Source organism: Syngnathus acus, chromosome 15 (assembly GCF_901709675.1).
Source record: "Syngnathus acus chromosome 15, fSynAcu1.2, whole genome shotgun sequence".
NCBI classification, from domain to species: Eukaryota; Metazoa; Chordata; class Actinopteri; order Syngnathiformes; family Syngnathidae; genus Syngnathus; species Syngnathus acus.
In genome coordinates this window covers 12980262-12993956 of record NC_051100.1, presented here as the reverse complement: position 1 = coordinate 12993956, position 13695 = coordinate 12980262, and positions in this window count along the sequence as shown.

Here is a 13695-nt window from a genome sequence, read left to right as displayed (position 1 = left end):
TGAAGGATAAAAGGCACTGATGAGAAAAAAAAGTATAACCAAAATGTCAAAATAGAGGATGACGTTTGCGCAGCGTTGTTTGTTGGTATTGTTTGTGAGCTGTGTCTCTGCTGTTTTTGTGTTGTCTGTGTGCTGTAAGTGTTATGTGTTAAAAGGATGAAATTGGCTAATATAGGTGCAGAAAAGAATTTCTTAGACTGTAGTCTATCTGATTTGCACCGCAAAACAAAAACGATTTTGTAAAAATAGGAAGTGAAAAAAAAATTTGTTTATGGGCAGAAACTGGTCCACACTGCATTAATGCCTAGCCTTGATGAAACAAAATTTGAGAGATGGAAAGAACTTACTTTCTGGAATGGGATGAAGAAAAATTATAAAATAACGACATTTCGAAGCTAAATTTAAAGGGAATAGTCGATTGGTTGTGTCAAGACTATACAAGATTTTACATTTGAGAATAAGAGAGCGATTGAGTTGAAGTTAAGAAACAACAATTAACTATTATATTAATTTACTGGCGGTTATTTTGTTGCTTTTTATCTTTTCCAATTAGTGGATTGGTTTGACACCTTGAGGAAGGAAAAATTAGGATGAGAAACACGGGTTGAGACAACCAGTTACACACGCAAAACATGTGTGCACTGGGTCACTGAGAAGCATTTTGAAAGGTGTGTCAAATTAAATGAAGATGAAATCATATGTAGTAATACAACACTTTACTACACATGGATTCTCTAAATCATACAATTGAGTAAAATAAAACATACATTTTGATTTTTATTCAAATTTCTAAGATTCTTGTGATAAACGATGAGAAAATGATTGAAAAGTAACTAAAGAAACTACAACTAAGCTAGTTGTGGAAGCAGTCCAATTGCCACGTAAAATAGCTATATGCACGTGTGCAGGGCACACGCACGAGACTGATATGGTGTCAAGAGGTAACAAGCTTGCAGACGGAACCGCATAGCTGTAGTGGAAAAGACGCTTCAAATTTTATACACACAAGAAGCAGATTAAATTACTGAAACGTTTTTAAAGATGTGCAGCGACAAAGTCCATAGACTGAAATTCAATTATGGACGAAAAGAGGGGCAAGAGTAGAGAATGGCATCTATAAATGACCAAAAGACTGACCTATCCTACAAAAAAAAAAAACTATACAAATGGGCAGCAATATTGAGCCATGGTGTGAGTCACATGGCTCAAGAGGAGGGCTAGTGGGGCAGTTCAGTCAGCTTTATACAACATATGAATTTGATTCATATTCAAAACATTTATAAAAAAATGAAAAAATTGTAGAGCTTGTTTAACATGTGCTAAACTCAATCCACAGGGTTATAATGCCTGGTCATAATAGATGCATTCTCAAAATGGATTGAATTGGCTTCAAAATAAACACTGAATGCCTTAACAGTGGCAAAAACGTTATGTAAAGATATAATACTTTGTCAACAACAGCTGTAGATGTTAAAGAATGGAATTAATATCTCTAAAATGAATGTGGATAGTTTGTTTCAGGTGACTGGTAAAAGAAACAATTGATTGCTAATGGCAAAACAAGCTGCAAAGACAGAAAAAATAATGAATGTCATATGTATGGGTTTACGACCGATTCTTTATGTTGTACCGTTGCCATTGACAAAAGATTGTGTGAAATCTGTCACGTCTACTGATTGTGAAATGTGCGACAGTGTTCCATATAATATCCGTTGGAAAAAAAAAAGAGAAAAGAAAAGAAACCATTGCTTTTAGAGAATGTAGTCAACCAAAATTGTATATGTATCGACATGCCAAGATCTGGGAAAAAGCTGGAAAAAACCAAAATGTCTTTAAATTTGAGAGGCGACGATGATCTGACTGAAATTGATGCAATTAGAGTCCCCAGAGGAGTTCCTGATTAATAAGAATTAATTGACCAAATTGCAGCGGGATGGGAGTCCTCCATTTGCTGCTGGTGTACAATGAACAAGAACGTTGACAGGATAAATTACATCCATTGCAACATGCAGGAATTGGGCAAACGGACACAAGCGGGACTTGAGGCAGTGCACGAACAGCTAGCCACGCCTTCCCTGATGTCAATCCAGAACCGCAATGCTCTTGTTATGTTGTTGTCTGAGAAAGGAAGGGTCTGCTGTTCAGAGAACAATGCTGCACCTTCATCCAGAACGACACCGCCCCTGATGGGAGCCTGACGAAGGCGATTGCAAGCTTGCAATCCCTCAACACGAGGATGAAAGAGCACTACAAGTGGATGACTGCTTTTGGGAAGTATAAAGCCCTTGTGTCCTCAATTACTGCTATACTCACCTTGTGTGGATGTTGTTGTATTGCATGTCTGAGTGCTCTGTTTAATCGTCATCACTACAGCAATATCGCCCATGGAAGACAAGATAACCCCGGGTATGCCTAATGCCTGAACGCCAGCATGTTGATGATAACGATGATGATGATGTAATTTTTGCACTTGAGTTTACAGACTTTTTCCCAGATCTGTGTGTTTCCGAATGATAATGTCGCAACATTTATCCTTTTTGGTGTAAACATATTTGTGCTCATACTTGTGATCCGACAACTGAAAATCGAGAGAAGTGGTTGTTTTTGGTGATGTAAAAATTTAGCAAATATGTGATAAACAGGAGGAAAATGTTGGAATGATTTAAGTGAAGCCTTGGCCTGCCAGACCTGGAGGCCTTGTCTTTACGAGTTTATGACTTTCCTTTTATCTAGGTTCTTCCTCTTTAGTGACAGGGATGTCTTTTGATCCCTGTCAGCCATATGTATCCTTCCTGTCCTTATGTTGTCTGTGTGTTTTTGTTCCTGTAAGAGGCCTTCACTAACAATGAGCAGAGCTTATTTGCATAGGCGAAATGTTCTTATTTGGTTCAAAGAAACTTCATTCCTTTTAGTTAACTGTAGGTTTGGTTCATAGATTGTTGCTGATCAGAACTGTTTTTCTTTGTTAAGTGTTATATACAGTTTGAAGTTGTTGCATACAAGTTATCCCATATTTACTCAATGTTTGTTTAAGGAACTGCATACCAGTTACCTCACATTTACTTAATGTGTGTTGAAGTGTTTAGGACAAGTTACTCATTATTATTGTGTGTTAATTTACCAAGTAGATAAAGTTAGCAAAGGTTTAGTTGCATTGTTCCACAGGAAAGCGGCAATTCAAGTTATCTGATCACACTCGAGGACGAGTCAGCCATTGAGGAAAGAGGACAAATTCTGCGGGGGTCACGGGCCGACAATGAAGTGCTAATTCACACCACACTACATTCCTTAGCTAATCAGCGTTGCTACAGACACAATCTCCCCTCCCTTTAGTGTAGCAACGCCTCTGTAACCAGGGCAACCAAAACATTAAAAAGAGGAGCACGTGAAGTAAGGACTCAGAATTGATGGAGATACGTGGTATCATCTGTCCCAGTGCGCCCCAGTGAAGGGTTCCTGCAAGGAACCAGATCCGCCATCGACAGCGTCCCCCCCCCCAGTTCAAACAGAGGCAGAATAATCCTCTTCCCCCTTGGTGGCCAGGTAGTCCACCCTGAGCCACTGAAGACAACGACCACGCGGCAGATATTTCCAAGTTCTCCCCGGACGGAGCAGAGCTGCGAAGGGGGTGAGAATTGTGCTCACCCTCCACCAGCGGGCGTGCCAAGCCCCCAACGGCTGAACAATCACGAGCAATTTTTATCTTGAACTGTTGTTATTGATAACATTCTGGTCGCCTAAGGCAGAGGGACCGCGTGAGACTTTTCCTGCAAAATAATATCTAGCCGCAGGTTTTTCACTGACACAAAATTTGGACTGGAGTATTGAGGGAAAACCTCATCTTCACTGGGAATTATTGCTGTCATTGTATTTTCTTACTTATGTTTGATTGATTGGGATTGACATAATCATATGATAAAACAGGAGGGATATGTTAGGGTTTACAGATTATCTTCATCGTATGATTATGTTGAAATGTAACCTGTAATAATTTACCTAGCTTGTCCTGTCTTAAAAAAAGTAGTAGAACAAAGTGCTAAGATCTTTTGAACTGATTGACTAACTGCAGAGGAAGCAATCAAAGTTGCCTTGTTTACACAACGTCGTAAAAGACCCCCTGCTATGCTTTGATCAGCAGGCCAGGGGCTTTAACCCCATCCTGTTCACTCTCACTCCCACTCTCACCCCCACTCTGTTTCTCTCAAGAAAAATGCTCCTGCATGAGGCCTGAGTCAGACCTCATTCGATCATCGCTGTACGCACAGCGACGAATGGACTCTCCACCTGCAGGTGTCTAAAAGGACTTACTTGTCTCCCGTGTGGTTCTTGCAAAATATGTTAGAGTAGAATAGAATAGAATAGATCTTTATTGTCATTGTCACATGTACAACGAAATTTAAAAAGTGCCAACCGATCCGCGCATGCGATAAAAAATATATAGAATAAAAAGATAAAAAAAAACAAGCTAAAAACCCACAGAAGAACATACACAGACATAATCATTTACGTTTAGCTGCATTCAATGTGACTACCGCTGTAGGGTAAAAACTGTTGGCGAATCTGCTAGTCCTCGACCTAATTAATCTGTAGCGTCTGCCTGATGGCAACAGTTCGAAAAGGGAGTGGCCAGGGTGGGAAGTGTCCTTCAGAATGTTCTGTGTTTTTTTGAGACAGCGGGTTCTGTGTAGGTCTTCCAGTGTGGGGAGAGGGCAGCCAATGATCTTCTGTGCTGTGTTGATGACCCCTTGGAGCTTTTTCCTCTGAGCAGCAGTGCAGCTGGAGTACCAAACACATATACAGTACGTTAAAGTGCTTTCTATGGAGCAGCGATAGAAGGACACCAGCAGTCTCCGTGTGAGCACCACCCTAACAGTTGGTCTTAATTAAAATACATGCATTTAATTGTATCTAGCCTATCGTTTTTTTTTAATGGTATGGCTCTCACGGGAAATTATTTGTAAAAAATGGGCATGTATTGCTCTGTCCGCCAATAAGGTTCCCGACCCCTGCTTTAGCGAAACGACTCACAGCCTCGGCTCGGCAAATCGGGCTTCAATTCCCCGACGCGGAGCCTATTTCTTTGTATGAAAAAATTGCTTTTCCTGGCACAGTTTTGAAAAGTGCCTGCTTTCTTCCACACTCACTTTTGTTGAACTTTTTTGTTGCCGGGCTTCTCAAAATGACGTCACAGCAGTTTCCATAGCGTAGTGGTCATCATGTTCTTCTAAGACGCAAAACACCCCCTGTTTGAGACTGGCTGGAAACAACTTTTTCTAAATGTATTTGTCAGTGTTGTCTGCTTTGTATAGTGTGCCAGGGACACCTCGGCAAACGTGAGCCAGAAGCTCTCTGAGTCAGCAACAGCCAAGTGTGCGACACTCCGCTACAATGCTCCCCTGACCACGTGTAGGGCGAAACCAGCCTCTAATCTGTGTTTCCTTTTTCCTTTTTTTTTTCCTTCAACTGTCACGCCAACTCTTTCCTTCTTGGCTTGGCCAGCTGACTGCAGACCCACTCCAGAACTGCTTCCAGTTCATCCATCCAAGAAGACATTCAGTGAGTGCAACTTATCAGAGTACAAACTACTGGAGATTAAATTGGGGAACAGAAGTTAAATCGGTCCTTATGAACGTTAATAACGTTTCATGCCCATGTCGCTTATTTCGAGTTGCTTTTATTGTTCATCTTGTCATTCGATGATATTCTCATTCTTCGCTATCCTTTTGCCATAGTTAGTCTTTTCTGACTTATTCATTATAATTTCCATGTAGATTTGGAGAATAATGTCCACATTATACAGCTGCACAACATAGTTTATGTTCGTGTGTGTGTGCGTGTGTGCGTGCATGTGTGCGTGCGTGTATGTGTGTCTATTCCATGGTGTAATGGTCCGCACTCTGGTCTTTGAATCCAGTGATCTGAGTTTTAAGTCTCAGTGAAAAAGCTCCAAGGGGTCATCAACACAGCACAGAAGATCGTTGGCTGCCCTCTCCCCACACTGGAAGACCTACACAGAACCCGCTGACTCAAAAGAACACAGAACATTCTGAAGGACACTTCCCACCCTGGCCACTCCCTTTTCGAACTGTTGCCATCAGGCAGACGCTACAGATCAATTAGGTCAAGGACTAGCAGATTCGCCAACAGTTTTTACCCTACAGCGGTAGTCACATTAAATGCCGCTAAAAAGGAATGACTATGTCTTATGTTCTTATTATGTTATTATGTTCTTCTGTGGGTTTTTAGCTTGTATTTTTTTATCTTTTTATTCTATTTATTTTTTATTTTATGCACTGATCGGTTGGCACTTTTTAAATTTCGTTGTACATGTGTGACAATGACAATAAAGATCTATTCTATTCTAGTGGGACCTCAAATACAGTATTTGGTCATATAGTATTTGATAAAGTAAGTGTTTTCCGAGTTACTATGTCAATTGGTGGAACTTACTTTAGATCTTGGATGTTTTTAAAGCTAATGCTCTTCTGGATTACCGTGTAATGTTTGCATGGTGTGATTTTGAGCACTCTGAATCTAGTGTTGCGTGTTGTGCGGGATGTCCGATGTTGAGGCAGGAACAACAAAGATGTGGAGTATAGAGTTGGTTCTTTATTGGCAAGATCTTGGGTTGTTTAATGGCCGCCAATACACGAGGCACGGCAGCAGATGAAACAACAGCTTCCTTCTCCAGGTCAACTTCTTTTATACTGCCCGGAAAGGCGGGAACTTGGCACATGACCATTTGGTACCTGAGTGTGGGGGGCGTCACCCCCCTGTGTGTGTGGGTGTGTGTGTGCCTATGTGTGTGTTGTATTAGTGTTCTGATTGAGCAGTTATGTTTATATAAACTAAGGAAAATAATTGCATGATATGAACATTAAAACGTCCATGAGATTGTCTAGCCTAATAGAATACGTACAGATTGCTGTTGCTCTCTCTTCACTAGCAATACTGTCACATCTCGTCCCCAGCCTTTCCACTACGTGTATGTTGTCATGGTTTCTGTCTGTGTGCTCGCTCCTCCCCTCCTGTGTGCCGATGATTAGTTTGATGATTCTCACCTGCCTCTTGTTACCTGTCGTGTATAGAAGTCCTGTCTGCCCCTCAAGCCCTGTCGGATCATTGTTGTTGTCTTGATGTCTTTTTGGTTCCCGTTGTTGTCGTACTGTCTTGTTGTCGTTATGTCCTGCTGTCTTCTTGTTTTACGTCCCAGTCAGTCAAGTTATTGTTTTGTTAAGTCATGTCAGTTTGCCTTTTGAGTTCCCTTCAATAAACCCTCGTCCAAGCTGCATTTGGTCGCCCTGCTCCATCCGTTTCATGACAGATACAAGTTCAAGTCTTGATGGAACTTACAATTTGTAGTCGTGTACTTGAAACAAGAATTTGGAAATTCCAATTCAGTACTTTGTGTACAGCCCTGTGAGTGTGTAAGCCCTGCCGCCACTACTTTTGTCAATTTAGTAGCCTTAGTTAGTGCATTACGCTCAGAAAAATGATGCTCCTGCTTGGGTCATTCACAGGGTTCCATGGTGTAATGGTTGGAAATCTGAATCAAGTGATCCGAGTTCAAGTCTCGGTTGGCCCTCAAATATTTTGTCATTTAGCTGGGAAAAATTTGCGAAATGGTAGCAGCTTGTGTGCTGCCCCATGAACTCGTACGCTTCCCCACACCTGAGGGTTCCATGAGCGCTATGGACTCTAAATCCAGTGATCTCGGTTCAAGTCTCGATTGGACCTCAAATATTTGGTCATATACAGTTGTATGCAAAGGTTTGGGCACCCCTAATCAATTTCAAGATTTTCCTTTTATAAATCATTGGCTGTTCGGATCAGCAATTTCAGTTAAATATATTATATAGCAGACAGACACAGTGATATATGAGAAGTGCAATAAAGTTTATAGGAGTTACAGATTTGTCAAGAAGAATGGTCAAATATATTTTCAACCAGAATCCAGACTCTCATTGGAAGCAATGTCTAGAGCGGTGGTTCTTAACCTTCTTGGAGGTACCGAATCACAGCAGTTTCATATGCGCAATCACCGAACCCCTCTTTAGTGAAAAAAAACCCCATGTTTTTTTTTTCCAAATTCAAGACATAGATGTTTTTTGCTGGCACACAAAATGAGCCGTGCATGAACACAACCTTGTTCAAAGAATAAAACCAACACAATGCATGAATTCACGACAAATGACATAAAAACAAATCAGTGTGACTTCTGCTGTTGCCTTTGCAAGACCAGTTCAGATATGCGAATTTATAAATCAGGTGTGTTTTGACCTCCGCAGTGGAAGCTCTGCCGAACCCCTGAGACCGACTAACCGAACCCCTAGGGTTCGACCGAACCCAGGTGAAGAACCACTGGTCTAGAAGCTGTTATTTCTGCAAAAGGAGGATCTACTAAATATTCATGTCATTATTCTTTTGGTGTGCCCAAATATATGCACCTGCCTACTTTTGTTTGAATAATGATTGCACACTGTCTGCAAATCCTATAAACTTCATTTCACTTCTCAAATATCACTGTGTTTATCACTGCTGTCATCCACCGTGAATGGATTCGGACCATCTGATTGGTTCCTTGAACCCTGGTTAAGACCTGCAGGGGCTTGTTAGGATTTGGTTAGGAATTGGTTCGGACTTGATTAGTACGTGTTAGGAATCGTTTTGGCTGTACCTTCAGGGCAAGGAACGAGCCACGAGCCCCTTGGGAAGTTGTCATTGTCTGTAAGCTTGTGTGTATGTAAATTTGTCTTGGTCTAACGGAAGACTGTTTCGGGGGAATAAAAAACAACTCTGCAACAATTTTATTCTGCTATTAACCAGATTCAAACCGGGGTTGCAGCGGCCTCAATGCTATATTATGGCCAATCTGCAGTTGCTTGTTTAGGGTCTTTTCCCTAGGATCTTCAGCCAGGACACCCAGGCAGACCATGAAAGAATGTTGATATTAAAATGTTGGTGGAACTTTCCAATAACTACGCAGATCTGATGATCCCAAAGACTTGAGATGAGACACAATTGGAAAGACTTTTTTGTTGAAAGCATCTGTGAGTTACTTCAACCCAAAAGTTCACATGAAGTACACATAACTAATGTTGACCACAAAATGGCATGTGAGCTAGCTAGTGAAGGAATGGGGTTGAAATACAAAAAGTCCTTTTCTTATCTATGAGAGGCCCTCACTAGTTATGAACAGAACACCTTTGTTCTTTGTTTAGTTCAAGAGAAGTTCTTTCTCTTTTATACCTTGTAGGTTCTATTCATAAATTGTTGTTGACCGGGACAGTTTTTAAGTTATCCCATATTTACTCAATGTTTGTTTAAGTAGACCATGCAAGTTATCTCACATCTACTTAACGTTTGTTGGAGTGTATGCATGAGCGGTATCTGATTATTTCCTCATCATTATTATTGTGTGATACTTAGCAAGAAAGTCTAGAGCAGGGGTCACCAACCTTTTTGAAGTTGGGAGCTACTTCAAGGGCACCGAATAATGCAAAGGGCGACCACTTTGATAATACACTTCTGAAATAACAAAGTTACACAGTGTACCTTTAATTTTATATTTTTATTAATGATATTCTATGTGAAGACACTGAACATTAATGTTAGTGGGAAGCCTGGCATTGCATGCTCTTCACCAGTGTACTGTAATCTGGGATGTAAGTTGACACTGCAACTCTGAGTGACTCTTGCAGATGTGCATCAGTGAGGCGGGTTCTGTGTTTGTTCTTAATGAAGTTCATGTCAGAAAAGGCTGATTCACACAGATAGGTTGAACCAAACAGGCTGGCAACCTTCATGGCTGCTGTCGGTTAAAAATGCAAGGTCAAGTATCCACTCAGTGTCCTCCAGCAGCGAGGTGTCTTCACCTTTGGACTGCATGAACTCTCTGATTTCACCCAAAAGCGACAAAAAACGTTGCAAAATCCGTCCCCTGCTCAGCCATCGGATTTCTGTGTGCAGTAACAGGTCACCATATTCAGCTGACAGCTCCTCCAATAGCACCTTGAATGTCCGGTGCTGTTTCGCTTTGGAGCGGATTCCGTTTATGATTTTCACGACGGGAGTCATCACATGCTCAAAGCCGGTCACTTTTGCACATAACGCCTGCTGGTGAATGATGCAGTGGTAATGCAGAAATGGTGGGAAGTCTGTGTCACCTTTACAGTGTGCGATGAATCTTGCATGCCGGCCGGTCATAGCGGGAGCTCCGTCTGTGGTCACCGATACCAGCTTTTGCAGTGGTACTTTTTTCTCCACAAAAAAACTCTTTACCGCGTTATAAATGTCAACTCCCCTCGTAGTTGTCTTCAGGGGCAGTAGTGTCAGGAGTTCTTTAGTAAAGAAATCATCAAATACCATCCGAATAACTGCTGTTGTCCACAGACTCGTCGCACTGGATGCTAAACCAGTCGCACCTTGCCAGATACCGGTCCAGCTGCTCTGTCAAGTTCCCAGACATAGCAGACACTCTTCTAGCCATCGTGCTCGCCCCCAGCTGGACATCGGAGAGAGTGGAGAGGATATCAGTTCCATTCTTCTCATCTTTAAGCACAGTGTTCGCAATAATCATCATTGCTTCTTTGAGAACCTCCCCGTCTGAGAACGCCTTCTTCTTCTTTATCAAAAAATGTGTAGCTCTAAATGAGGCTTCGGTTGCTTTTTGAGAGTTTTCCACCGGCCTCGTAAAAAAAGACTGCTGTTTGCCGAAAGCTGCCTTTAACCCGCGGGCTTTTTCCATCCGTAGTGCGCTGCCTGGTGGGTAGTTAACATGGTAGCTTTTGTGAAATGTACTGAAGTGTCTCTCCACGTTGTGCCGCTTAGTCGTCGCCACAGTCGCACCGCAAATGAGACACACACATTTTTTGTTCACGTTAGTAAAAAAGAACTCTTCCTCCCATTCACTGTTAAAATGACAAGTTTTCTTCCTTTTTTCTGCCATGTTTTTGTGGGTAGAAAACGCGTTCGTCTCCTCATCTCAGCGCTCAAGAGCTCATCTCAGCAAAGTTGGTTTGTCATGCGCACTAGACTGACCTCCGGCCCAAGTAAGATGGCGGCGCGTGCACACGCAGCGGCCTCTCTCTGTCCCGAACGGTGTTTTGTTTTGTTAGGCTACGGATTTTAGTTATTGATCTGACTCCAAATTATGATCAACACTTAACACATGAATCGTTACGTCCTAATCCACACACTGGTACACCTAACAATTTTGCGAGTTCGTTCTGTCAAAGAGAAGACCAATAAATCAATTAGGCCGAATTTACCAATTGTTTAATCCTGACAAAGCAAACTAATACAGGCGCCTGGGTCCCCCGGGTCCCTCACACTAAGATTCGTGTGTTCTTGTGACCATCAAGAGACAACACATTCTTCCGGGTTGCCCAGTTTTAAAGAAACACAATATGAATATTCAAGCATGCAAAATATTGTGTGGTGATTGGTCGATGGTCGATGGTCGATGGTCGTCTCCTCCTGGTTTGGGTTTTTCCCCTGCTCAGCACAGGTGTCTGGACCACAAAGACGAGTTGTTCTTCACCGGCCTTGAGATATCCTCCCTGTCTGGTCATCCTGTTCCACAATACTTTGTAGAGAACAAATTCATTGTAGCCTGCACATTCCTTTCCACTTATTAATCACCACACGAGTACACTACTACTGATATGATTGATATGATTATATATGTCTAATGCAGCCTTAATCAAATATGTTTGCAAACTGCCGAAAGTACATTTCCCTTTAGTTTTGTCGTTTAATGTGGGTTTGTCCGACAGTTTTGTGTGTTCGTCTCGTCGTACCGGGTTGTGCTACAAGTACGGCGGGCTGGTTCTGCTCGACTTCGGCGAAAGCGAGTTTTGTGGCGATCTGGACTTTGAAGCGGGGACATTAAAGGCGCTCGGTCTGCTCCGTCCTGAAGCGTCGCCGGACTCGCCTGCTATTCCTCCCCTGCTATTCCTCCCCCGGTTGGGCGTCCGGGCCAGGCTGGCGGCTGGCGTGCTATCGGGCGGACCGGGCCATTGTACGAGGGGGAACATCGCGAGGGGGTGGAATGTGCGTCTACAGCCGTGACGAAATGGTGCCGGGACTCTGTTGTGGGATGCAAGCACTGCTCGCCACTGGCTGGTTTGTGATCTCCGGGCTGTTGGGGTCCTGAACTCTCTCCCCCGTTGTTTACTTGTATGTTAATCGTGTGCTGTGTCTCGTCACCGTGGGATAGGGGAAACGAAATTTCGATTTCTTTGTGTGTCTTAGCATGAAGGCATTGACAATAAAGCTGACTCTCTCTCTCTCTCTCTCTCTCTCTCTCTCTCTCTCTCTCTCTCTCTCTCTCTCTCTCTCTCTCTCTACTACGTCAGAGTTTGTATATGAAACTTTTTTTATGATATACATTTTTTTTTACGTTTTTATGTATTCGTTTTTAAATTTACATCACTGTAAATGTAATTCAAAAAGAATAGCAACACAATTAAATAAAATTTTAGACAGAGCTAATTCGTGATTAGTGCTATTTTTAGAACTGGCCTATGGCCGACTGATGTGGTCGCTGCGGGCGACTGATGTGGTTGCCGCGGGCGACCTGGTGCCCGCGGGCACCGGGTTGGTGACCCCTGGTCTAGAGCGTTGTTTTACTGAGACACGGCACCCAGCACGTTTGGAGATCGCAGCCCAGGACGAGGCTGCCAACCAACTAAGGACAGGCTCTGCATTGCTGGGGTCACGGATCGGCCAAGGCCTCGTACCACACAACATTCTTTAGTTAGCTAATCAGCGTTGCTACAGCCACAATCTCCCCTCCCTTTAGTGTAGCAACGCCTCTTGTAACCAGGGCAACCCAAAATAAAAAGAGGCGATAGCGGAAGAGGAGTCTAAAATTGGTGGAGGACTGTAACTGGGCCTTCTACGTAATTCTCCTCACAAGCAAAAGGAATACTGGTTGTCTTCTCCTCTTGTTTCAGTGTATAAAATAATGTCTTATGGTACTTAGACCTGACATAAACTCTCCTGCGAACTTGCCACACCCCCTGACTCATCACCCATCAAACTCTGCCCACACTGGCATATGCAACTGAATATAAGCTGAGCAAAGAACCTTGAACGTTGCCTTTTCTGAATGGAGACTTTCTGCTCTTGAGCATGGTCGCACGAAAGGCCCAGCGCTGTATTGTACTTTCCTGAAAACAGAGCTTTCTTAACAAGAATTGGGATTGAACTCAACCAACCTGAGTAAGTCTAAATTTTGTTTTGGTGTCTTAGCCTTTTCCTAAAACTGAAGAAATAAAAAGAGCACGCGGTGAGTAAATTGGATAACACGTTATTTGCTATGGCTTTTGCCGTGAGGCGCGGATAGCGCGCTTCCCAAATTGTGGACCAAAAATCCAACACTATCTTAAAGAAATGTGAACGCCAGAGCCGGAATTGAATCTACAAGCTCTGCACTGTGAGGCGGATGTGCTAACCAGTTGACCAATGTGCCAAATGATTTGAAGTCATTCAGCTAAATTTCACTGCTTTTTGCTCATATTTTAAGGGGTATTGATCCCTTTTAGTTTTATTTAAAGTTATAGAACATGGGTTGAAAATTGGGAAATTTGAAAATCGTGTCTTTTAAGATGTGTGGACTCCACACATCTTAAAAGACACGATTTTCACTGGTGTGGACATAAGCGTTGGCGTTCATCATGCCAAAATTAT